The sequence below is a fragment of the Megalobrama amblycephala genome, linkage group LG5 (genome assembly GCF_018812025.1).
Source record: "Megalobrama amblycephala isolate DHTTF-2021 linkage group LG5, ASM1881202v1, whole genome shotgun sequence".
Taxonomy (NCBI): Eukaryota; Metazoa; Chordata; class Actinopteri; order Cypriniformes; family Xenocyprididae; genus Megalobrama; species Megalobrama amblycephala.
This window is the reverse complement of record NC_063048.1, coordinates 39,558,368-39,586,319: the sequence shown is the minus strand read 5'-3', so window position 1 is coordinate 39,586,319 and position 27,952 is coordinate 39,558,368. Positions and strand designations below refer to the sequence as shown.

Sequence of the window (27,952 nt, the reverse complement as noted above, 5' to 3'; positions counted from 1 at the left end):
ACCATATCACTTGTGCACTGAAAAAATATCCCATTACATTTATGGTAAAAAAACTGGCTCCTGCGGTTGCCAGTAATTCACTGTAAAAAATACTGTTACAATTTCCAGTGTTATGAGATGGCATGTATTACTTATAACTGTACTGTATATTTGATTATGTGATATGATGTAGCTATACTCGAACCATCAAATTTTGATTCAGTTAATTTTATGTAGCGGAGTATAACTGCATACTCACTTAAAGGGTTAGTTCACCCAAAAATGAAAATGATGTCATTAATGACTCACCCTCATGTCGTTCCAAACCCGTAAGACCTCCGTTCATCTTCAGAACACAGTTTAAGATATTTTAGATTTAGTCCGAGAGCTTTCTGTCCCTCCATTGAAAATGTATGTACGGTGCGCTGTCCATGTCCAGAAAGGTAATAAAAACATCATCAAAGTAGTCCATGTGACATCAGTGGGTTAGTTAGAATTTGTTGAAGCATCGAAAATACATTTTGGTCCAAAATAACAAAAACTACGACTTTATTCAGCATTGTCTTCTCTTCCGGAATCCTTTCCATTGAATTGATTCCATTGAACTGATTCCTTTCATCTGTTGGCGTTGGTAATGCACTTTTACGTCGCCGTGGTTGTTTTTGGCGATTAGGACATCCGCGACATTTTGACGCATCAAAAATACATTTTGGTCCAAAAATAACAAAAACTACGACTTTATTCAGCATTGTCTTCTCTTCCGGGTCTGTTGTCAATTCGCGTTCACGACTCCGCTGCTTCTTCTTTCCTTTTTTACGGCGGTTGGCATCCAGCTTATTGGTGCATTACCGCCCCCTTCTGCTCCGGAGTGTGGTTCACGACTCTGCAGTGACGCTGCTGATGTAAGACGCTACTGACGTGTTATCTGGTGCGCCCGAGCTTCGTTTACAGTCTGAGGGAGACGCACGCTGTGTTCAAGCTATTCTACATTGTTTGTATTTTGGTATTGCTATATTTTTTAAAATGGTGCATAAGTGTGCATGTTGCGGATGTCCTAATTGCCAAAAATAACCACGGTGACGTAAAAGTGCATTACCAACGCCAACAGATGAAAGGATTCAATGGAATCAATTCAATGGAATCAGTTCAATGGAATCAATTCAATGGAAAGGATTCCGGAAGAGAAGACAATGCTGAATAAAGTCGTAGTTTTTGTTATTTTTGGACCAAAATGTATTTTCGATGCTTCAACAAATTCTAACTAACCCACTGATGTCACATGGACTACTTTGATGATGTTTTTATTACCTTTCTGGACATGGACAGTATACTGCACATACATTTTCAATGGAGGGACAGAAAGCTCTCGGACTAAATCTAAAAATATCTTAAACTGTGTTCCGAAGATGAACGGAGGTCTTACGGGTTTGGAACGACATGAGGGTGAGTCATTAATGACATAATTTTCATTTTTGGGTGAACTAACCCTTTAAGTATTTTTAATATTTACAACATTTCGGCAGACAAGCAGCCTTTGTAAAGGTACAACTTCTTCTTTGAACTGTCATTGCATGGAAAAGAGCTGTGAAGTTTCTTTAAAGAGGACCAATTATGCCCATTTTTACAAGATGTAATATAAGTCTCAGGTGTCCCCAGAATGTGTCTGTGAAGTTTCAGCTCAGAATACTGCACAGATCATTTATTATACCATGTTGTAAATTCCCATTTTTGGGCATTTACAAAACATGCTGTTTTCGTGCATGTGTCTTTAAATGCAAATGAGCTGTTGCTCCCACCCTGCTTTCCGGAAGAGGGCGGAGCCTGTACAAATTGTGATACTCTGCCAATAACTAACAAAACATCTCTATTGCGCCACGCTCATGTGACATTGCAGTTCTTCATCTTAATGAAAGTTTATTATCTGCATGCGTTTTAAAGCCATATCAGTCTAAACTTCTGATATATGGTTTTCTGAACGCACACATCCGAAGCACGCACACAGAAAGCTGGCTGTCAGAAGGCATGTCCTGTGAGTATTAAACTGATTTCTCTTACACATCTTATTGTACTGAAACTCAAATACACACAAGGTTATGTAAAAAACACAAAGTTCAAAAACACAGTCGGTTATGTCTGTGAACATAAACAGCAGGTAAATAAATCTCATGTGAATATTAGATATTTGTATTAAAGTGACAGCAGTGTAATATACGGTACCTACTACTGCTATATATGCTGTTAATATGAAACAAAAGAAAAACAGAAAAAATCACTCTGCTCTTGATTAAATAACTTTAGTAGCTTTAATATTAAGACATTTCTTACTTGAATGCTGCTGTTAAACACTCTGGCGAGGAGATAAACTGTGTACAGCTCACTCAGGGGAGGAGCTAAGCTAATAAGGCAGCTATTAAGTTGTGGGCGGGGCTTCTTCCCCCTACTCTTGCGTAAGAGTAGGGGAAATCTGGAACTGCTTGTATGGAGAGATTTATGATTTATGGGTGGGTGGATTTTTACCATTATAGGCTGGTTGTTTACACACACTGGAAACGCATCTGTGTTCAAACACCTTATAAAAGTGAATTTTGCATAATAAGTCCCCTTTAAAATCTCTATTTTTGCGTACAAATAACATGCACATAAGTCTGAAATTACATTTAGATGAGAACCCATGAGTTTCAGTGAAATAATCCTTTCTAGAGCAATCTCACCAAGTACATCACAAAAATGGCCCTGCATTACACGCATTACTGCATGGCCCACATATTGAATCGATAGGTTTAAATAGCTCACGCAATTCAATTCAATTACCCAACTGAAGAAGTTCTCTGTTAATAATATGAAGGTCTGAATCTACAGTAGCACAATACAAAATATGCTAGATGTCTGCTGCCTCCCTGAGCTCTAAGATCATCGGTAATCAACCTGAATTTAAGGTGTTGGAGCGCCTCATTTCCTGCGTGAGATCAGCGCTGACTGCCGCTGCGCAGTAAGTGTGGTGAGAGAATCTAATTTTGATTAATCTGCTCATTTCCTTATGTCTGTCGGACATGAGGCAGAAAGGTGGGACCAGAGAGGACAGGAAGAGATTAAATCAACCCCCCTCCCCTCCTCTCTCTGTCTTTCATGCAATTCCCCTACCACACCTCTCCTCACTCTTTCTACTGAAATTATTACATTACCCTTTCACAGAGTGACCATTAGCTCAAAACAGGGTCTGTCAGGCCCCACAAAGCTGCCGTTATTTTGGATTATAGAGTAGTTAGAGCTTGTTGGAACATAACAGCAGGACAGCTGAGGCACTCAACTCTGGCACCGAGTATGAGGTAGTGCTGATGGAAAGTGCTTTTTTTTTTTTTTAGATTTTTTTTTTTTTTTTCCCGAAGGAGGAGCAGGGCTGGATTTTAATTCTCCAGATCACTGAGAAGCGTTTTCATATTCATGATAACATACACGTTCCACTGGCTGTCACCTCACATGCCCCCTGCAGGTCACATTATGTTATTTGTACTGTGTGTAGTGTTTCTGGAATCAGTGTTTTTAACAGTTAAAGTGTTTTAATAAATGAAGAGGTACACATGTAGCACAATTGCAACAACATCATATCATATCATATCATATCATATCATATCATATCATATCATATCATATCATATCATATCATATCATATCATATCATATCATATCATATCATATCATATCATATCATATCATATCATATCATATCATATCATATCATATCATATCATATCATATCATATATATGTGTGCATATATATGTGTGTGTGTATATATATATACACAAAATTCAGCTTTGCATCAAAGGAATAAATTACTTTGTCAAATATATTTAAATAGTACACAGTTATTTTAAATTGTAATAATATTTCACAATATTACTGTTTTTTACTGTATTTTTAATTAAATAAATGTAACCTTGGTGAGCAGACGAAACTTCTTTTAAAAACATTAAAAATCTTAGTGGTTCCAAACCTTTGGACTGTACTGTATATATAACACACACACGTGTATTTAAGAAATAATTGTTGTTTATATATTTATATAATTTATTATGAAATTGTATATACAATTATTGTTTTTGTTAAATATATACATGCATGTGTGTGTATTCATATTTACATAATATTATTAATAATTAATCATTTAACAGCACTTAATCAACACAATAATCACAGTGCATTAAGTAATGTTAACAAGATTTTAATAACAAATTAGTAAATGTTTATTAAATGTTTTATGAAAAGATTGATAAATAATGCTGTAGAAGTGCAGTTCATTATTAGATCATGTTAACTAATGTTAACTAATGAACCTTATTTTAAAGTGTAAAGTATTGTAAAGTGTGTGTGTGTGTGTGTGTGTGTGTGTGTGTGTGTGTATATATATATATATATATATATATATATATATATATATATATATATATATATATATATATATATATATATATATATATATATATATATATATATATATATAATATGCAATGTGTGTATAAAAGATTTGTTCACTCACATGTATTCAGTGTGTATAAGGAAAATTTTCGGACATAAGACCACCTTGAATACAAAATATAAATATTCAAATGAATTTAAATTCAGATATCAATTGCTTGCTTATAGATGAGATCCATTCAACTCTTTCAATTGTATTACCATTGTAGTTTTGAATAAGTAAATAGATGTGGACAAAAAAAGTGCATCACGTCATTGGCTTAACTACCCTGAAGCGGAGTGATAAATGTAACATTTCCAAAAGGGGTTAGAATTTTATTGTTTTAAGGTTTGCCATACCCCTCTGCAGGACACATAATACTTAATAAGTGTCTTTCTAGGACATTTGTAAATAATAATATCTAATTCAATAGTGAGTAAATCAGGTCTCGAACCGGATGAGCATCAGCCTTACGTAATCGTAGTTTGAGATAATCTTATTTTACACACTGCATTTGCCGTTTATGAAAATAAAACAGTGAGTCACTGGCTCCAGACGACACTGTCTGTTAGGTTTGGGAATATTGCCTCATCTTCTCACTTGTTCTTATTCTAGTCCCTTGTGTCTTTGCAGATCTCAGTATTAAATGGATAGAAAGCGAGCATTAAATCACACCGCTGTGAACCATTATGCGTAGTTGTTGCATTCTGGGAAACTAAGAGTGCAGAAGTGGTCTGAGGGATGAGCAGAATGTTGACTTCATCTCTGTCTTCCTCAGTATGTATTGATCCAGTGTAATACAGGTTTAGTTGGACCTGTTCTGAGTCCTCTCAGCAAACAGGATCGGTCAATAGTGCCCCCCAGGCTTTGACAAACTCCTCCATCTGTTCAGTGATCTCTGTGACAGCTGTCTGAGGAGAACGGCCACACTGTAAAAAAAAAAAAAAGAGTTGTTGGTTTAACTTAAAAAAAGAAAGTTACCTGGTTGCCTTACAATTTTGAGTTCATTGAAGTTAAAAATTTGAGTTAATACAATGAAAGTGATTGGTTTAATCAACAGAAACTCAAAATATTAGGTTATCTGAACCACATTATCCAAGTTGATTTGACATGTCATATGTTGATTATGTAAAATATATATATAAATTTCCCCTTGTGCATTTGAAAACTAATCTATTCTCATTTTTTTTTCCACCTTTTCTTCATTGGAATTAGTTTGGGCCATTTATAACTTGTTCCATTTATAACTGCAGGTGCAGGCAAAATCTTCAGTGTTGGTTTCATAAGAATATTATTTTTCATATTTGGCTGAGGCAGGCTGAATGTATATGTCACTCAGGGGAAACGTCTGAACTCACTAATTCCAGGAGTTTTACTTTTCAAAACAAATCAATATGACCTCCACAAAATGTATTGGGATAATCAATCATTCAAGAGCTCAGACTGTTTTAAAATTCTGTCTTCTGTCAGCAAGAGTTGACAGATTATATTACCATCCACAGCAACTCATCTCATGTGGAATAGACTAGACCAAGCGGACTGTTGCTGTCAACCCACTAACACTAATTAAATGTACCCACACAACACGTGCTTGCGAATGAATCTGTTTTAATAGCATTTAAGACAAATCAATACTCTAATCATTTTATTACTTTAACAGAGGGAAATTTAATGTGGATTTTCAATATGTGTCTCTGTGAGGAACTGGTACTTTAATATCTTTGGCTGTTGAGTAAATGGCAGTTGTTGTGTAATCAGATCTAAAGAGGAAGCTTCCTTAAAGGATTAGTTCACTTCAGAATTAAAATTTCCTGATAATTTTGCTAGATTTAAGACCCTTATTCCTCGTCTGGGATCATGTAGAGCTCTTTGAAGCTGCACTGAAACTGACATTTGGACCTTCAACCTGTTGGTAACTGTTGAAGTCCACAATATGGAGAAAAATCCTGGAATGTTTTCCTCAAAAACCTCAATTTCATTTCGACTGAAGAAAGAAAGACATAAACATCTTGGATGACATGAGGGTAAATTAAATACCTGATGAAAATACTGTACTGTAAAATTAAAATAAAATAAGTATGATCAACCGGTTTTCAGTAACCTCAAAACATGCATGTTTTGTCATTTTGTAAGGTCAAGTTGTTGGTTGAAAATTCAATTACTGAAACTGTAAAATAAAAAAAAGCAGTTGTTGTATAATTTGTAAAGGTGTTTCTTGAAGGTCTTTTTCTCATGCTGCTTGCATGATAATGATAGATGGCTCTAATAGATGGAAAACATGTTCCGTGTTGTCAAGCTGCGAACAATTTTACAGGCACACACACACACACAAACATGTCTGTCCCTCAATAATCGAAGCGCCGTGAAAATAGCCCTTACTAAATTACACACGCTGCTCACCATCCAGGATGGTAAAACATCTCCTGGTCCGTAGAGTTTTCAAATCAATCAGATGCAGTTCAGCATCAAAACAACATTACTTATCTGGAGCTCTTGATTTCCAATCCATCTGTCAGCCTGCCTCAAATGAGGAATTTCATTACTTTGAACAAGTTGTAAGGGGGTGATTGAGGTGGGGGGCAGAAAACATAGATCATGTTATTGTAGGTAGATCCTGTACAGCGGTTGGGCAGGCCTCACTGACTTCTGAGGGCTGAGCAAGTGTGTTTCAGGTCTTATGATGTAGTTAAAAGCAGGCGTGGTCTGGTTGGATGTCATGTGTGTGTTTAAGTGTCTGCGGCCCGCTTTCCATCACTCCCGCAGTTTGTCATGACATCAGAGCCGTAAGTCATTCTGGCAGCTCGGCTAGTTTGACATAATTGAGATATTTGGCAAATATTTCTTTCATAGAAAGAAGGAAATATGGTCCCTGGCCAAGGCACCATGGTCTGCCATAGAGCTGAGTGAAATCTTGCTTTATAAGCTCTGTTTTGGCATAATAGGCTGTACTGACTGCTTTAATGGAGGACTTATGCTGGTGTAGTGTAGATATTTTGAAGGAAACATGCTTGTTTTATGGTGTTTAATAAGAGCTTGTTCATTTTTAACATTATAGTAAATATCTGAAGTGATAATATAATATAATATAATATAATATAATATAATATAATATAATATAATATAATATAATATAATATAATATAATATAATATAATATAATATAATATAATATAATATAATATAAGAATGTTGAAAATCGTTTTTGCTGATAATAGTTTTGTGGAAACTGTGGTAACAGTACCATTTAAAAATTGTGGGTATATATATGAAGACTTCAGATGCAAAAGCCTCTAAGTGCTATCTAAAATTTTCGGTCCCACTTTATATTAAGTGGCCTTAACTACTATGTACTTACAACAAAAAAATAAGTACAATGTACTTATTGGGTTCATATTAAATTGCAAAACACTTGCTGCTATTGAGGTGGGACACGGGTAAGGTTAGGGAAAGCTTTGGTGATATGGTTAGGTTTAAGGGTAGGGGTAAGGTGTAAGGGATGGGTCAACAGTGTAATTACAAATGTAATTACAGAAATTAATTACAGATGTAATTACATGCAGGTGTTTTTAAAATATAAGCACAATGTAAAAACATGTATGTACACAATAAGTGCATTGTATCAAATGATTAATTTAAATGTAAGTACATAGTAGTTAAGGCCACTTAACATAAAGTGGGACCAAATTTTCTTCTAAAATGATTTTTATCAAGCTCATATGTTTATTTTCAGTTATTTCACTTTAATGGCAATGAAAAGGACCTATTAATTGCCATTAAAGTGAAATTACTGAACCTAAACATACAAGCTTGATAAAAAGCTCTTTTTAGTTGTTAAATGTTTTGATGGCATTTAGAGGCTTTTGCATCCGAAGTCTTCATATATAGCCAGTATATATAGGACTATATATTCAACAAGGATGCATTAAATTGCTAAAAAGTAAATGCTTTTGAACTTCCTATTCATCAAATAATCTAGGTTTCCACAAAAGTATTAAGGATCACAAACTGTTTTCAACACTGATAGTAAGAACCATATTAATAATTGAGCACCAGTAATAAATGATAGAGCACCATTTCAGCATATTAGAATGATTTGTAAAGGATCATAAATATTAAAAAAAAAAAATATATATATATATATTAAAACAGGAAACTTATTTAAATGGTAGTAATGTACTTCCTTCAAAAACATAAAAAATCTTTATGATTCCAAACTTTTGACTGGTGTTGGCAATATCCAAAATCCGCGTCTTTGTGGGAACATTTTTTTGGTCCCCATGAGTAAAACAGCTTATAAGTCATAATAAGTAGTGTTTTTTTGAAAATCTAAAATCCTGAAAGTTTTGTGATGGGTAGGTTTAGGTGATAGAATATACAGTTTGTACAGTATAAAAAATCACTGTCTATGGAATGTCCCAACATAAAAACCCAATGTGTGTATGTTTGTATCAGTCAAATTATTACAAATGCAAGTAGGTTTCATTAAATAGGAATAACGTTCAAATATGTAGATGGAGCCATGGCATAGTGGTTAGCACTGGCATGTTGTGCCGTGGTGCCCGTGTGGTAAAGTCAGATTTGAATTTGGCTTGCATCATTCTTTAATCCTATCCGTTCTTATATCAATTCATGTCCTTTCTGTATAATACTATGACTTTAATAATAATAATAATAATAATAATAATAATAATAAAAATATTCAATATCTAGATACCTCCAGTCCACAGCATCTAACTGTCAGCAATCTGGAGCACCGGCCTTCATAATGTGATTCTAATTGAACCCTTTGGATGTTCTTAGAGTGGTGACAGTCTGATTTTAAAGCATTTGACAAGTGTACAATGACTAAAGGGTTGCCTGCTAATTATTCATGTCATTTCAGTGGATTGAAGCCCAAATTGCACACCGTGTCCCTTTAAATCCGTCACTGTACTAAAAGCGAATAGATAATGACTATAACATGGCACTAAATTATTCATTCAAAGAGGTAATGAAAATATGTTAATTAGACAATTGCTATTAAAGATGGAGTATATCAGCATCTCCTTATCCAACATGAAGTAATTATTTCAAGATATTCTGATTGTGAAATATTAGTGGTCAGGAGTGTCATGCACATTTTTTAAGATGGAACACCAGACACAATTGAATGGGTGATTTTAGCCAAGCCATTTTAAACACTTTAAACACTTTTTCTTGGATTAATGCAGGAGGCACATTTGAATGTGTTAGTGGTTTTAAAAATCGCAAGCACAAACATCAGTGTCATTTTGTACAATCTCATCATCTGTTCTGGAATGTTTCATAAGAAACCTCTTGTCCCAGGCTCTCATTCAACTGCAACTGATTATGCAAAGGAAATCACACGCTCTTCATTTTTTTTCACCTCTCCTTTTTTATGACTTTTCCTCGGGGTAAAGCAACAGAGGTCTATTCTAGAAGTTCATGAACAGCCCACAGTCAGAAGCGGTCCCTCTTTGTCCTGTCCCTCAGTGCTTTGGCTAAAGACAGTCTCTGTCCATCCCCTCAGCTGACGAGGCTGAATTCATTCCCATGGTGCTGATAACTCCAGCATGCATGCGACCTCATGGTTCAGATTACAAGCAGGGGATTCATTCCTTGTATTCTGTCGGTCACCTCGGCATCAATTGCAGCAGTAAGCAGCGTGTGGAGGGGAGAATAGATGCTATCAGGCAGAGGGCAGCTGCTGGGAGACTGAGAGTCTGTGCTTGTGCTGTGAGAGAAGAAACAATAATGTGACACAGTCCTCCAATATGCATCTCACTGATGACTACTGTTAATACATTAATTCCTGTTTGTCGTTGATCAATTGTTTAACTTTAGCTTCATTAAAGGGGAGCTATTATGCAAAATTCACTTTTATAAGTGTGTCCGCAGTGTGTGAGAACTCCCATAAATCAAAAGCAGTCTCTTAAAACGAGCTGATTCAGATTCCCCCCTACGTGACGTCATCGTAGGGAGAAGCCCCGCCCACAACTGGTGATGATCTGCCCCATTAGCATAGACACAGCCCTGAGTGAGAAGTACAAAGTCCACCATTTCTGTATCCTTGCTGTAGCAGCTGGAGTTGTACAATGTCTTTTTTGAAATGTACGAATGAACATAAGAGTCTCCATAGACTCCCGCCATCGGAGTCACTGAGGACATTGTGGTTAAATTTCATTTTCGAATAAAATCTATTGAGTCTTATATGTTTGCGACAATTATTTTGCGCCAGACTGCTTCATAAATGAGGGTCTTTTCAACGCTGGATTTTCACAAAGGTTGATTCTGAAACATATATATGGCTAAACACCACTACTGACATTTTCAGTGCGTGAGATTGTCCTGTTTTGTTGTTGCTGGTATGCCAGAGCATGAGCTATTGAAGCTCTGCCCTCTTCTTGAAAGTGGGCCTGGAGCACCAGCTCATTTGCATTTAAAGGGACAAATAAAAATGGCACATTTGTTCACCTCCCCAAATGAATTGATAAATTTTATATTACTTTCATACTTTTATGGAGTGAATATGTTGTATACATTGACGTTTAGTGATGGAGAAAGTGGGCAAACCTTACAATTGAATAACTAGTGGACCTACCTCAGTAACCTCAACTCCAGTACTTGGCCTCAGTTCACTCATGCAATTTTAACACAGTAGTTAACAACATCTGTTGAACCTTACAACTAGCACTATCATTTTATGTGATCTGAAAGCAACTCAAGCAATTATCATATTAGGCCTATTATAAATTCAAAAGGTTGCTGTACTGTTATTAGACCTTAAATTACATTTCCCCTATCATCAAAAATCTTTGATATTCCATTTGCCATAAAACAATATGATTAATTGTTCAGATAAGCTCTGGTTTTAGCATTCAGAACTGATAAGCATGCTGTGAAGAAGGAAACATGATGTGATGTTTTATCAGCTCCTTATCTCACAATGTAATCATGCTAATATCTCCAGATCAGTGTGCGTCGCAGGGGGAAATGGATAGTGCTGAGTAATGTCTCCTCTCAGTCTGTGCCGCCCATGCCAGCACTGATGTAACCGTGCCAGTAACTGAGTCTGCCGTCTCAGATATTGAGTCTGGGAGCACACAGCCAAGCACTCGTCCCCCTGCCCTGTCTTTGAAGACAGTGGCAACAGTTCTTGTGTCCCTATCTAATGCTAACCTAAAACCACGTCTTCCAGTCTTTCCCCCTTTACAGAGATGAGACTCAAGCTTTGGCATAATTGTTGGATGAGCCAGTAAATGGTTCCAAGGCTTGAATGTGCATTAGCTGATAAATCATATTACTTCATCACGCTGTCATTCCTCTGGAAACACAGACTCCGTAATACCATCATGATGACATGTATGCTTATCTCATGAGCTTGCACATTTTAATAAGTTGTGTGAAGTCTCACAAGCCCACACTGTTCCTCGCCAAGTTGCCATTTTATCCTTCGGCTCACTTATTTAGACACTTTAAGGTAAATTACATAATCTAAGCTTGCGCCAAAATGAATAACCATGGCAACCAGGAGCTCAAACCACTGTTGGATGATAGAACTAATAGCTCAGACATTTGAAAATGACAGGTGATATTACCTTTCAGCAAAGATTGTCCAGATCCTAGGAATGAGGGGACGTGGAGATCCGATTAGACTGATTACTTCATCGTTGTTTAGAGTGGCGGGAAGACAGTGAACTTCATTTCACTGAATGACTGCAGGCACTGTGATGGAAGGCTAATCAATTGCAACTGATACGAGTGCTGTGCTAAAGCTAGGAGCGACTGTGAGTGGGATTACTGTGGCCTCAATGAACTGACTGACTGAGAACTAATGGTCACTGGGGTCACCGACACTGATATCTGCTTCTTAGAAAACCAGAATGTCAGACATTGCAAGCAAGCTTGTAGAGCTGGATTTGTCTAGGATTTCAGATTATAGCATGTGTTGTAATACATCATTCTTGTCAACTAGACATGTTTCTCTTTGTTTTTTGTTTTTTCTGTAGCTTAAGACGGTTCAGCTCTCATCTAAGTGACTTCATCAGTTGTGGATTGATGGTGGAGGTTCTTCTGCATTTAACCTTGTTGGGCAACACAGAAGCAGCAACACTCTAGAGAGGACATTGGGAAAAAAAGGATCACAGGTTAGTGGTGTTAAGATTTTAAACAGGAACAATATAGTGTTTCAAAGTGAAAAAAGGCTTTTGATGGCCCTGTTTACACCTGGGATTTTCATCTGTGTCCAATCACAAGTTGCCAGCCAAGACAGATTTACACCATGTCATAACTTGCCTTTTCACTTGTGAAAAGTTACAGTAGACTTGGGCATGAATATGTACTGTAAGCTAAGGGTGTCCAATCCTGGGAGATGGTTCTCACTGCAGAACACAAGATCCAGGGGGTGAGGTTGGATCCAGATCCAACTACTTCCACTTTACATATGAGAAGCGTTTTGCTGCAGCCTGCGGTGGACATCCAACCCGGCCCACATCCAAGTGTGATGTCAGAAGCCAGGCCAATGCCACCCTGCAGCTGATTCTTAAGTTTTTATTGGTTATGTCAATCACAGTACTAATTGCCTACACCAAACACTGATCCCCAAACCTCTACCCATCTCCACCCCCTGGATCTGGATCCAACCTCATCCCCTGTACTGCAGTGAGGAGCTACTGAATCCTGTTGGACTAATTTCCAGTGGTTTAGCTCAGCCCTATTTAAACACACATGAACCAGCTAATCAACATCTTCAGAATCACTAGAAACTTCTAGGCAATTGTGTTGGAGATGGACTCTGAAGGACAGTGGCCCTCTAGGAGCAAGATTGGACACCCCTGAGGTATGCCAAAGGTGTCCAATCCTGCTCCTGGAGAGTCATTGTCCAGCAGAGTTTATCTCCAACCCTAAACACACCTGAACCAGCTGATCATGGTCTGTGTCCGAAATTGCCCCCTATACCCTTAAAAAGAGCATATTTGAGGGAACGGCCATTTGTAGTGGTGTCCGAATACATAGTGGACGTAATCAAGTATACTAATTCAATCCCATAATGGACCACAATAACGAGGGTACAATCGATGTACACTCAACGGCTAGAGAATACCCAAAATGCACTGTGACGGTCCTTTTAATTGATTATTAAATTGTTTAATTAAGATTTATACATGCTAGTGTCATGACAGAGTTCAAGATCAATCTTTTCATTACTACTGGAGCTGCCAGTTTGCCAAGTTTTAAATGAATAGTAAACAGCAAGCACAAACTATGCGAAAGCAGCAGTCCTTCTGACGCACTCAGTGTCCGAATTCACTCTCTTATTTTCATTCACTCCTTCTAGTGAACTACATTAGTGGAGTAATGTAGGGAATAGTGAATGAGGGTACAGGGGGCGATTTTGAACAGAGCTAAGGTCTTTAGCTTTATTTGAAAGTTCGAGGCAGGTGTGTTTGGTGCAGGGTGGAGCTAATTTGCAGGATTTGACAACCCTGATGTGCTTTTCTGAGAAATGTATAAGATTACTAATACAATGTGGTAACATCATCTAAGTTTCACCCCGTTTCACTCCTGAAATCTTCATCTCTGCTACACTCCAACAATTGACCCTTCGCAAAGACCCGGCACCCCCCTTAGTTACTGTTGCTTTGTCTGACAAGCCATGCTTCTGTCACGCCACACGCAATGAAAAATACATCACGGAGCAAAGAGGACACTGACAACACGTCGACAAACAAGACAGAGCAGGTTACTTATGATATTAAACAAAGTCCCAGCTTTTAAGTTGTGTAATTTTTTAAGAAATTAGAACAATAAAAACTGTTTTGTGTCTCTTTAATGTGTCGTGACAGATTGCTGTACCGCCTCAGCTCAAGCGGCTCGTGAACCGATCATCTCTTCCTACTAGTTCATTTATAGCATTAAATAAACATGAATGAACATGAGAAAGAATGTTGTTTCAAACGTGGAAACACGTAAATACACACCATTTTTCAAGTTCAAGTCCACCAAGGATAATCTTCTAACTCCTGACTGCTTTGTCGGACAAAGTGGCAAATTCGGCGTTATGATTGGTTAGATCGCTTGTCAATCAAACTCCCGGCGAAGGGTCAGTTGCTCTAGTCTTGTGGTCTTATGTATAATGAGGTTAAACGCCAGGGAGTCTTCATCATCAGTCTACAACTGATCAGCCCACTTGAATAAGTAGTGAAATGTGTTCAGATAAAAAGCATCCAGTTGACCAGAATTATCTACTAGAACAATCTATAATGACCTGGAAAAATTATAATCTTCCCTTGAAGTACTGTAGCACTGAATAGTATATTATAGCACACTGATTTACATAAGCTCTTGACAGGTGGTGTGACAGACCACCAGGCAACAACGTCCATTCCTTCTAAAACTGGTTCACCAAATCATACATTCATCCATGTAAGACTCCTCTACACCCATGCTGAGTTGCCTTGAACCATCCCACCCGCTTGGCTACATTGGAAAACATCCCCCTCCCCTCACTCAACCCCCTATTCCTCTAGCCTCACGGAAGACATGATGACAGTGGTGTCAGCACAGGTCACGGTGATACACAGAGTCTGTTTGCACCAAGCTGCCAATTCCTATTCTTTCTCGTTTTCTTTCTCCTCTCCCGTTGCTAGATTTCTGGGTAGGTTCATAGGGTCCAAATTCCTGCCCATCAGCAGCTCCGCTTATGGCTCAGAGGTATGGGGTTTCCACCTCTCTTGGCTGATGGGCTCACTCGATGTGGTCTTAAAGCCAAACTCAAATAGGATAGTGGTTCTTTTGGGCATATGTATTCGGTTTAATCTAATTGCAGCGCATCTTGTTTTTGACCAAGTGTGCAACAGAGTTTATGTAGCTCAAGGTCAGGTGTGCTATATTTTCTTGCTTTTTCATAAATGGCTCTGTGATTTAAGGATAATCCATCATTGTTGACCAGCCAGATCATCTAAATTAGACATTAATCTGTAAATAAAGCATTTCAGTGGCTAATAAAAGAAAATAGGAGTTTTGTTGTAATTTGAATGCATTTGTTGAACACATTTGAATTCTACACAGAATGGTATATTTTAAAGTGATATGGAGGAGATCAGGAGGAGAAGACTCGGCATTATAAATGGCACTGACGAGTAGAAGAGATAACACCGGTGCCATGCACCAACATAAATTACACACTTTTCAAACTACACATCCTCAGCATGATTATGATCAGTTTTGATCTAGTAACAGTTTCATATTAAATCTAAAAGGGGAATCTATTAAACTTTGGCTGTCTTAAGCTGACAAATGCAGCTTTACCAAGTTCAACAGCTCTGACTGAGCCGTGATACAAACGAAATGCTATTGGCTATTTTAAAAAAGGGGAGGAGCTGTCGTCTCGCCCTGTCTTCCTGTTTCAGTGGAAACCACTGCTGTACTAGTTTCAAATGACGTAAAACTAGGCTAGGTGTGTTTGCATAGAGTTCTTAAAATGTTAAGGGCTTGTTTTGCCCTTTGTGACATCTTGAAAAAGGGGTACTTAGTATATTTACTGGAGTAATGTACTCAAGTTCTTTTACTCAAGTACTTGATTTGCATCCACTACTGTAGGTGTCCCTCAGTAGGACTGCATGGTTGTGTCACTTTAGAGTTGTGAATGGACAGATGTGCTTAGACAACTTAATCAGTCTGTGCTAAAGAAATTAATTTCACGATAAATGCTAATCAGGGAATGGAGTGTAAATATTAAGAGATAACTCCCCTAGTTTAATTCAAACAACATCCGACACAGGCTATGCAACAGTGTGTGAGTGAATGCTGAAGGCAGTGGTGTTGTGCTGTATCTTAGAGACAGACCCTGAAATACTTCTCAGATGGAATTCAGTCTTGCTTTGCTCGACCAACGGCAGCTTTAGCTCGTCAATCTCGAATCATCATGTCGGCTCTGTCATATCGATTTTTACAGAAGGTAGTCCTAAATTGGGCTTTCTTTATCAGTTCTAAGGCTTGTTACCAGGCAACAGGATGACTAAACTCACTGGCCTTCGAACACAAAGGACAGTTAGGGTAATTCTATAATTTAAACTTGCCGCCTGTATTTTTTTGAAATCCTTTTTTTTTTTCCTCAAAATGCTTTTTTTACACTTGTTTTTTGTTTGTTTGTAGAATGTTATTTAGGAACGTGTTTGACATTTATTGAATATGTTCCATCTTTCACATAATGCTCCTAAATGTATTCCTACAGGACATTTTATGATGATAGAAAATGTTTGGGGTGTTATGTAAATTTAGTGTGACTAGTTGTACAAAGCATTTTCATAATTTAACCAGAATTAGAATATTTCAAGCATTTTAATGAACTGTCCAATTACATGTTGGACCTACAATTCTTAAAATCAATTATTCTAGTATTAATTATATATGTCAAGGAAGACGTGTAAGTGGAATTCTTGACTGAGCTGTCGTGATTATTTTTGATGAATAATTCAGAGATTTGTCATTTGTTCAATCACAATTGGACAGGGTATGCTTATGTTCTCACAGCCAATATTTCATAGATGATTGTCTTTCCTAATTTCACTGTATATGATGAGAACGCTTCGGTACGGGTTCAGTACAGCAGGGGTGAGAAAACTAAACAAAATTGCTTATTTTTTTCTTCTTTTTTGATTAAACAGTGGTTTATTGAACAAACTGTGTCTCTCCATTTAAATAAATTCAATTATAATTCACATTTTCTTCTGGATAATAAAAAAAATCTATTTTAGCTAATGCTGTAAACTATATACAGTGAGCCATTTATTGCACATTACTATAATATTAAAGGTTACAATTAACAACAGAGCCCAAACTATTGAATTCGAGATAAGATATATTAACACTTAAATATAAATTAAATGCAAATTGCATATAAGGCAGGTTCTAAATCTAAGATTTTTTTTTTTTTTTTTCAATTATTTTTCTACTCCAATTCATTTTTTAAATATAATAATTTAAACAATAACTATCATAACTTGTTTTCATGGCAAATTTATTTAAACATATATTAGATAATTAAAACATTACTAACAGATAAAGTAAATATAATGAATATATAAGCTAATATAGTGCATATATTCAATGTAATGCTCCCCTATAGAGTTAATTTAACCAGTGAATACCATGCTGGCACTAAATGACTTGCCTGAGGTAAATGTAATGTTAACAGAGATATTATTCTCAAACTATTTTATTGATGTCTAGAGATTATTACCTGTAAACTTATCTATGCATAGATCATCTGTTCTTCTTATTCTGCGCTTTTCCTGACGTGGCTGTTAGCAAACACTGTCGCATCACTGCACACGTGCCCCCTTCTGGACTGGAGTGTAGATTGCCTGTGACATATATATATATATATATATATATATATATATATATATATATATATATATATATATGCAAACACACATAAACACAGAGAAAAAGAGAGAGAGTAACATCTTTTTGTTTTTGGAGTAATGAGACTGTATAATGAGATCCCCTACGTTTTTCACACCCCTGAACTTTATTTCTCTGTTTGTGTGTTTACATACTTTGCATTTTTCCACAGTTGTTCTAACACTACTTCTTTGTTGTAATAATAATTCAGCTTGGTTGTTTAGAAAAAAAAAGAGGAGAGCGAGTAAGGGAAAAAAAAGGGACAATCCAGACAACCAACAAATCATCATGAAAATGTTAATGAGAAACGAAGAGACAAAAAAGAGGAGATGAAACACAGGCTGCCCATACAAATTACTGTAATAAGCAGATCTACATTAAGGCTGCATAATATCCCCCACTGCATGGCTTATCACGAAGAAAAGCACCCGAAACGTCTATCTGGAGTGATTCTGAATTAATGTCTCATTACTCTTAAGCATCATCATTTTTGGATTTCATATCAAAATGGCAGCAAATTACACAGTAATTAGATATTTTGAGGGGGAAGAATTGCTTCTGGCAATAGATAAAATTACATCTCGGCTCAATGGGATGTGCACTGATGTTGCCTGGAGAAGACACCAGCTATCAATCGTTGGACGTAAAGTGTGTGTGAGAGCATGTGTGTAAGGGTGACCTCACTCTATGAGCTCAGAGCACCAGGCATGCTTTATAGCCACCACTTTATGGAGCAAAGACCGCATCTTTGCTCTGCATCTGCACTGAACTGATCACAAGCTCTAGACACCCAGACCATTTACAACAGGCTGAATATGATGTAGAAAACTCTAGATGTCTGTTGTCAATCCATGTTGGTATGTGTGCTTCCAAATTAGTGTTTCTAACATGTGTTGTTTATTGTTTTGATAGCACTGTTAACTGGTCAAGGCAAGTCACCTTTAGCGCTTTATACAAAACAGATTGCTTCAAAGCAGCTTCACAGTGATCAACAGGAAATGTACGATTCAATGATACAAACACAGTGACAGGAAAAGGCAAGGCAAGGCAATTTTATTTGTATAGCACATTTCTCATTAGGGATCCTCTTACCATATACAGTGAAAAGTAAACACATATACAATATGTATATGATAAATACAGTTAAATATATTTAACAGGGAAATGCACATAAAATATTAAAATAGTTTTTCAATTTACTGCATGTGAAGACAAGTAATATGACGTTATCAGAGGTTCAACACATCATGTTTGATTTTATATTTTATTTAAATAGTTGCTTTTCTTTTTATAGTTGTTCAAAATTATATATAATATACATTTTACATTGTAGGTTTTGAGTTAATGTTTATTAGATTATAATAGGCTCATGCTAGAGACCATGATGAGGTTTTCCGTCTGATTATACATGTGAACTGTATAATTTAGGCTAATTGTGATGAATTGTATCATCGTCATGTCACGTGATTTTTGTTTTTAATTATGGTGCTTAGTAAACAATTTTTTTTCAGATTTGAGTAGTTCAGGTGAATAGTTACACTACTAGTCAAAAGTTATAATTAAATTGTTTTGAAAAAAGTTTCTTATGCTCACCAAGGCTGCATTTATTTGATCAAAAATACAATAAAAACAATAATATATAGAAATAATCAAAATATTAAAAGGATATTTTATATATATATATATATATATATATATATATATATATATATATATATATATATATATATATATATATATATATATATATATATATATATATATATATATATATATATATATATCCTTTTAATATTTTGATTATTTCTATATATTATTGTTTTTAAACAATAAAATTTTAAAATTAAAATTTTAATAATCTTATTATTTATTATTATTATTGTTGTTGTTTTTTTTTTTGTTTTTTTTGTTTTTTCAAAAAACATGCAGCCTTGTTTTGTTAGGATAGGACAATATTTGCCCAATATTTAACTATTTGAAAAATCTGGAATCTGAGGGTGCAAAAAAATCTAAATATTGAGAAAATCGCCTTTAAAGTTGTCCAAATGAAGTCCTTAGCAATGCATATCCACTCACAAACATACATTTTTTATATATTTACAGTAGGAAATTTACAAAATATCTTCATGGACCATGATTTTTACTTAATATCCTGTAAATGATGTTTGGCATAAAAGAAAAATTGATTATTTTGACCCATACAATGTGTTGTTGCTTATTGCTACAAATATACCTGTGCGACTTATGACTGGTATTGTGGTCCCAGGTCACACACACGTGTAATACAGAAGAAAATATATTTTTCTTCAAAAAGAAAAAAAAAAAAACACAACAAAGGTCTTGATTGCATTTCACCTTCCAGTCATCCGATTTAAAGGTAAATCTAGAAGGCTGAACCCCTCAGCACTACTTCAGAATACTTACCTCAATCCACAAATAATTATGAATCCTCTTCACTGAGGGCAAATGTGACTATTACGTGTCATACTGGTACATAATGAAGCATGAAGGCTGGAGATGCGAGGAGCATCTGCAGAGTCATAGACTGATGGGGATCTCATTTCCTAGCAGACCCTTGGGGCCCCCGTAGCACATCTGAGGCCCTGCCCACTCAACATCCATCTCGCCCTCCACCCGCTTCTGTCCATGCTCTGTCAAGTTCACGGCTCGTGTGCCATCAGTGGCCAAGCCGTGTGGCGATGGCACCGAGTCCCCTGACAAGAGGGAGGGAGAGAGGTACGGCAGAGCTGGTGGATGGGGTCGTGCAATTGTGTGGGCAGAATATTAGGTATTAATTCGACATCGTGTCTTATGAATTTTGGCATCACAAACAGGGTTAAACCATGAAAGATCAAACCTTCAGTATGCAAGTGAAGTTTAAAAAAAAAAATCAAATTAAATTCAAATAATTCAAAGCTTTATTGTCCTTTTACTGTCTCCCCATCTGCCTTACTCCCTCTAGGAATATCAAGTGTTATTTCAATTAACTCCAGGTTAAATGAACATCAGCGAATTCGGGGGATGAGGGGAACATGTGACAGTTTTTTTGGTTTTGATGAAGTTAAAGACAGCATTACCCTGGGCAAATCTAATTAGAATTGTTAATGTGCCTACCACACCCCCTTTTGAAAAGTCTTGAAATTAGTTGCCACACTTTTTCTCCCATTATTTATTCTTTCATGTTGACACATTCTAATTTCCAAGATCTGGGGATGATTAAATTAAGACCATTAATATGGCGAGCGAGTCCCACCGTCGACAATTGCGGGCACCCACAGCATGTATTTAAATATAGATTTAATATCTAGGACTGCAGAGAGAGTGTTTTCATCAGTGGTCTAAAGCGCTTAGTGTGCAGTTCGGGGAGATGTGCTCCTAAACATCAAAAATACATTTCTGCGAAAGGGGGAGGGATTTTGTCTTTAATGAGAAGTTGAATCCCATCTCCAGTCATCCTCCACCTTTCTGGGTACATTAGGCAGGGAGCACACAGAAATATCCACGCAAATTTAATTATGTTCATATTAAAGGAGACTCTGACGGGAGGTAGCTGTGCTGCATGGATGAGAGGCTCCTAGTTGTTCTGGTGCAGTAGCTCATCCTGGATTGATGATTTAACAGCAGAACTCTGGCCTTGACAGCCAAACAGATGTGTGGAACAGAACTCTTCTACTGAACGGGCCAAATTCAGCTCAGCAGAGCTCAACCTGCAAGGCAGTTTTCTACAGATCAATACGGCGCACTATAATGCGTTAACGTCCATGGGATGCTCTCTTTGAAGGCCTGAAATGTGTTTTCCAGAAAGCGGTGTAAATATTATGTGGAAAGTGCTGTCATAGAGGTGGCTCATAGGTGGCTTCTAAAATGCTGAAAAGGAGTAAATAATGCTCGCTTTGACACCAGCACTGTTTGTAAAAAGCTTGGTATCAAACTGTAGCCCTGGACACCTTTGCCCTCTGCCGGGAACCTTTGTTATCTGCAAGAAGACGTAGGATAGTTTTGAAAAGTGATATCGATTTGAGACCTTTTGCAGAATGGTGTGTGGTGGCTTTTATGTCGCAGGAAATAGGGACCCGGTGGTTAGAGCGTGTGCTTTGAGCTATGAGACTCATGTGGGGGATTTTAAGTTCAAACCCACAAACCGAAACCGATTTTCTGAAGGGTGTCACACATAAAACGGGAAAGCATCCGCGAAATTTCACAGACAAATTTCACACTTTAGACATTTCTCAAAATATCTTTTTTTTTTTTTTTTCATGTTCCACAGAAGAAAGTAAATTATACAGGTTTGGTGTGTGGTATCTCTGTACAGATAATCATTTGATTTGCCTAGATAATGATACAGTGGCAAGAAAAAGTTTGTGAACCCCTTGCAGAATCTGTGAAAATGAGAATTATTTTAATAAAATAAGAGAGATCATACAAAATGCATGTTATTTTTTGTTTAGTACTGTCCTGAGTGAGATATTTTACATAAAAGATGTTTGCATTTAGTTCACGAGACAAAACAATAGCTGAATTTATTAAAATAACCCCATTCATAAGTATGTGAACCATTGGTTCTCAAAACTGTGTGTGGTTACCTGATGATCCACGACTGTTTTTATGTTTTGTGATGGTTGTTCATGAGTCTCTTGTTTGTCCTGAGAAGTTAAACTGAGCTCTGTTCTTCAGAAAAATCCTCCAGCTCCTGCAGATTCATCAGTTTTCAAGCATTTTTTGCATAATTTGAACCCTTTCCAGCAGTGACTGTAGGATTTTGAGATTCATCTTTTCATACTGAGGACAATTGAGGGACTCAAACTCAACTATTAAAAAAAGGTTCAAATATTCACTGATGCTCCAGAAGGAAACACGATGCATTAAGAGCCGAGGGGTGAAAACTTTTGAATTTGAAGATCAAGGTAAACTTCATTTTTCTTCCGGGAAACATGCAAGTATCTTCTGTTGCTTCCGAAGGGCAGTACTAAATGTAAAACAAAGATATTTAAACAAAATAAGAAAAATTGTGACATCTTCATCTTGTTCAAAAGTTTTCACCCCCCGGCTCTTAATGCATCGTGTTTCCTTCTGGAGCATCAGTGAATGTTTGAACCTTTTTTAATAGTTGTGTTTGAGTCCCTCATTTGTCCTCAGTGTGAAAAGACAGATCTCAAAATCATTCAGTCACTGCTGGAAAGGGTTCAAATATGCAAAAATGCTTGAAAACTAAAGAATCTGTAGGATACAGAGGATTTTTCTGAAGAACAGAGCTCAGTTTAACTGCTCAGGACAAACAAGAGACTCATGAACAACCATCACAAAACACAAAAACAGTCATAGATCATCCAGGTAACCACACACAGTATTAAAAATCAATGGTTCACATACTTTTGAATGGGGTTATTTTAATAAATTCAGCTATTGTTTTGTCCTGTGAACTAAATGCAAGCATCTTTTATGTAAAATATCTTACTTTTTGTATGATCTCTCTTATTTTATTAAAATAATTCTCATTTTCACAGATTCTGCAAGGGGTTCACATACTTTTTCTTGCCACTGTATTCAGAGTTTTGTGTGAATCACTCATTAGTTAACTAGGTTAAAACTAAACTTTAAAATATGTCTAAAATAATCTGTTTTATTACATTTAATGCACCCACACACTACAAGATAATCAGGCCGATTTTGGGCCCAATTCTCCCCTTCTGACAATACTATAAAGTCACGATCTCTTTATCTGAGAAGCATCTCTGTGCAGCATGCAGTGGACATCAAATCCGGCCTACATCCATGTGTGACCCCCTGCAGCAGAGTTTTAAGATTTTATTAGTCATGTCAATCATAGTACTGATTGCCTACACCAAACACTGATCCCTAAACCTACCCGTCACTGTAACCGTAACCAATGAAATTAGCTGCAGGGTGGGATTTCTGGTGAAGTGGTTTGGGAAAATAAATTTCTTATTAACTTTGGGCATCGAGGTTTGAGCTTAAGCCTAACACCTAATTCTTTATCATTTACTCATATTTTCCTTTTTATGACAGACCGCACTGAAACCCACTCAAAACCTGCCCTTACGCTTAAAAACCTAGCCTGACTACGTCAGACTTCCTACTTCCGCTCAATTTCATTTCGCTTCTGTACTCAGTCTGATACAGCGTCAGAGCTTTCTGTTTGCCACCGGTCTGGAAACAGCCGGGCCAATCAACGAACAGAGGGCGGGCTGAGAGCCGTGACGTAGATGCTAAGCACCGAGTTTTACATTGTAGGTTAGAGAAATCGAAAACCGAAACGACCACGGAAATGGGAAACGAGACACGGGATGCAATTCGCTCTGTTATGAGAACATTCAACTCTTCTCATGATGTAATCTTGAAATTACGTTGCAGCATTTCCGACAAACTCGTGAGGAACAAAGAGCTGTGTTTAAAAGATCTAATCCTAAGTTTGAGAGTTGGCTACAAACATTTTCTTGTTTCACTTTGTCAAAAATAAGTTTAGAGGCCGTGATTGTACCGTGTATGCGTAGATTAACTTCGCATAATCTGCAAAAGTCGTTTACAGCCATGTTCATTCCGGTATTTCGCTCGCATCATCATGTGTTTACAACAGGTTTACAGTGGAAGTTCAATCATAGATTTGAGTTCGATGCATGATGTCTGTGCTTCGATGCGGCTGTACAGGCGGATAACATACGTCATAACTAAACGTATCTGATTGGCTTACGGGTAACCAATGATTTTAAACTTCAGACAAGCGCCCCCTAGCGAGAGAGAAAACACTTCTCTATTATGCCATTCCAGACTCTGTCTACGAAGCAAAGTGAAGTAGCAGAGTCTGGTATTACCAGGCTATTAAAAACCCCCTTTAATCTGGAACCTACATACTGAGACCCACCCTTATGCATAAAACCCCTTTCAGTCGGAAACCTACACAACAAATCGGGTTTCCGGGGGGCGAAACGGGTATGGGGAGTCTCAAGGTGATGTATTGGACAGGGGCGTGGCTTGGATGTGGGCGGGGTTGGATGTCCACCGCAGGATGCAGCGAGCCTTACTTGGATTTTCTTGATGGTTCTACAGATTATCATATCTTATGTTTGTTAAGAGTGACTGAATTTTTTCAATTCTAAATCAGAAAGCGAGCTGACGGAAGCATAACATGACTTCATCCAAAAAAAATTTTTTCCCCTGTAAATGTTCTGTAAAAAGCAGTGCAAACACTATTATCGCCATTTCCTCTTGCCCGCCTTCCAGTCCACCATGTTTGTGTACTCTAAAGTCACGTTTGACCGTGAGAGATTTTGTGAGATTTCCTGCGTTCACAGTTTTGTGAATGGAGTCTGTCAGTGTGTGGTGTTTCTTTCGTATTCACATTGCAGCACACCATGCACTATAAGAACAAAACTGTTAAATCTATGATTTTTTATTTTTTTTTTGGGTTTCTCACATTTTTAAAATCTGATAAGATTTTAAAAATGTTTTGTGTGGCCCAGCCTTTAGAGAGCCAGAAATTCTGATCGCTGAGTCTGTAAACATTTTCCGTTATTTCAGTCCTTCCTATCTGTTGGTAAATACTTTTTTAACCCTAAATGGCAAGTAAAAACTAGTGAACTACATGATAGTTGGCTGTTATACATGTCAATCATGTGGTCTCTTCCTGTCTAAATGGGCGGTTCTTCCCCAGAAAAACCTGAAATGTAATGCATCCGAAAACTGAAAAATGCTGCCTTCAGAGGATGCATTCCAAGGTAGGAAGGCATCAAAGCACATCCGAAACCAGTGTTAGCTTCATGAGATGCCTTCATCTGATTGATTTTTGAAGGCAACATAGACGTATCCTTCTCTGCCTTTGATACCCCAAAATCCTGTGTTTTCCATTCTGTGGCAGTTAAGATAAAACATAAAGATGACATTTGAAAGTTGTGGTTGGTGGTCAGTTTGTCTGTAAATGTTCATTTTTGACCATTGTTTTCCATTTTTGATGTCATTTCTAGTGAGACATTACTATTGTAGTAATTACATATTTGCTTGGTTATCACCAAAGCTCACGCTATTTTGTTGTAGATAATTAAACCATTACGTTGCCTTAGAAGTCTGTTCCAAATCATTTTTGTGAGGTGTCTTCATGCACAAACGCTGCCTGCAAAGTCATTGCCTGATAGGGGCAGCGAGGCAACAAGTCAGCTGCCTAAGTTTTCGGATGCAGTCCATGTTTAGTCAAAGATTAGGCTATGTCAGACTAATCTAGTGTAGACACATTGAGAATCACTGTATCCTCTGAGCATCATAGGCCCGGTTTCACAGACAGGGCTTAGCCTAAGCCAGGATTAAGCCTCAGTTCAATTAGGACATTTAAGTAGCTTTCATAAACGTTCACTAGAAAAAAAAAAAAACATTACTGGTGTGCATCTTGAGGCAAAACAATGGCAATGACATATTTTAAGATCTGTCTATACAAGTTACTTTCAGTTCAAACAGCTCAATCATGCATTTTAGTCTTGGACTAGCTTAAACCTTGTCTGTGAAACCAGAGGATAGTGTCTTACTGTGTGTGTGTTTGTTATAGATCAGGTTGTGACTGGTTGATCTATTATGTCATAAGAGTGACTCTGAATTGGCTTTTTGGCTTACTCTGATTCTCCACGCTGTCCTAATTAGTTCTGGGTTTGTGTCTAAACCTGCCTCCTTTCTTCGTTGATTTGTTTTTGTGAGATATTACCATAGTCTTAAGCTGAGGCATGTAGAAAACACAAATTCATTAATTAATGTACAAGCACACACTCACCCCCTGTCTACACTGAGTTAATTTGATGACAGCATTCACCTGGACATCATTATAGTGAATAATTTCCACTGCTTCCCTGTGTTAAAGCTCCTGGAAAAAAATCCATTACAGAAGAATATATGCAGAAAACTCTCATTTAGGAAGACAGCGGGGATTTTTCAGTCTGCCAGTAGCTGACAGTGCATCAACACATTCCTGAATATGCAGTTTGATATTCATAATCTGCCCAGCAGTGGGCTGTTGTGACCAGTTTTAATCTCAAAAGCTGTTGTTTGCGGTGAGTTGATGTGTTTATCGCGGCTCAGACTGGGAAACTCCCTTGAATTTAAGAGTTTCTCGACCACCTGATTTGAATGTAACTGAGATTAAACTGTTTTTCATATACAGCATCAAAAGAAATCAATACAAAATCTCTACAAAAGAATGAACAACATGCGTTATGCAGGCTTACATCAGCCTGTTTGTTCATTGGGAAGAACCACACGGCCTAATGAATGGAAATGAATGTATGTTTTGCGGAGCCAAAATAGCCCATAATTACACAATTACCTGCTAATGGAGAAGGTATGCAGCATTTACATCAACAAACCTTTAGGTTTGCTGCAAAATACGCCTTTGAAATCACTTTGTAAACAAAGAAAAAGGCATGAAAATATTAGCATTGCTTTGCAAGGTATGAAGATAGTGGCTTTATGATTGTGAGTGCCATTCTGATGACGTTAAAATAACATAGTTGGTGTGGAACAGACTATTATGGCATTAAATAGCATATATCAGCCATGACATTTTTTTGGGAAAGTCCAAATATATCCTACTTTTGAGACATCTATTCATATACACTATATATAATGATACATAAATAGTTCTAAAAATCCTTCTAAGAATAGCAAAGTTCACACCACAACTAAAAACGATAACGGCACAGAGAAACAATATTGTTTGAATCACTTTCAGAATTATTATTTTTTTTCCCCAGCTGATGAGCAATAAAAACATTGACAGCCAATCAGAATCCATCCTGCTTTGAAGAACTTGAGCATTTAAAGCTGCAGTTTACAAAAATGAGAATAAACAGAACGATATCATCCTCTGGTGTGGATGCTAATATAATTATCGTTATAGCTATTTGTCGTTCTTGGTGTTAACGGCCTTTGCTCTCTGCACTTTTCAGGTCTTTGCCCATTTTTTTTTTTTTTTTTTTTTTTAATGTCTGCCTGTTCAGAAGTTGCGATTTAATTGCAGTCAGTGCGGGTATGACTAATGTTGACTATTTCTCTTTTCTCATTTGCCACAAGTGTCTATTTTCTCTCTCCAGTTGGAAGTAATGAAATAATACAG

The 27,952-nt window shown here is 37.0% G+C and overlaps 1 long non-coding RNA gene across 1 annotated transcript in view; it reads left to right on the top strand.

Annotated features, from left to right (window-relative positions):
- The first annotated feature begins 1,367 nt into the window (after positions 1-1,367).
- LOC125269338 overlaps positions 1,368-27,952 on the top strand; it is a 195,261-nt gene continuing 168,676 nt past the window's right edge. Inside the window, exons 1-2 of the long non-coding RNA XR_007185081.1 lie at positions 1,368-1,422; positions 12,444-12,581. This is a non-coding gene — a long non-coding RNA (uncharacterized LOC125269338). The remainder of the gene's footprint in view (positions 1,423-12,443; positions 12,582-27,952) is intronic.